The following is a 291-nucleotide window of genomic DNA, read 5'->3' as shown; positions in this document are numbered from 1 at the left end:
GACGTAATTCACCTTTTTGCCTTGAAGGCTCCAGGACACCCCAGGGCCAGTCCTGGAGCCTGGCAGGGGCCTGGAGGAGGTTCCACCTGCAGTGGAGCAATACTGCTGCCCCGTTCTCTCCCTGTAGCTATGTTCATGCCCAGCGTGGCAGGCCTGCCCATGTCCCTGTTAGTACAGTGCTTCTGGGCTGCTTCATTTGCATATGCACTTTCTGATTGTGGCCAGAGTCCACTTGAATCCCTCAGAGTAATTCTGTGGCTTCCTCCTTCCATTGGGAAGCAGCAGGCGCTT

General features: G+C 56.0%; 1 protein-coding gene across 1 annotated transcript in view; it reads left to right on the top strand.

Annotated features, from left to right (window-relative positions):
• USP19 (ubiquitin specific peptidase 19) overlaps window positions 1-291 on the top strand; it is a gene marked incomplete at its 3' end in the record, with an annotated part of 13,073 nt that overhangs the window by 2,379 nt on the left and 10,403 nt on the right.

Source organism: Buceros rhinoceros, unplaced genomic scaffold, assembly GCF_000710305.1.
Source record: "Buceros rhinoceros silvestris isolate BGI_N320 unplaced genomic scaffold, ASM71030v1 scaffold23762, whole genome shotgun sequence".
In the NCBI taxonomy this organism is placed as follows: domain Eukaryota; kingdom Metazoa; phylum Chordata; class Aves; order Bucerotiformes; family Bucerotidae; genus Buceros; species Buceros rhinoceros.
The sequence above is the reverse complement of the archived record's forward strand: the minus strand, read 5'-3'. Positions and strand labels throughout refer to the sequence as shown.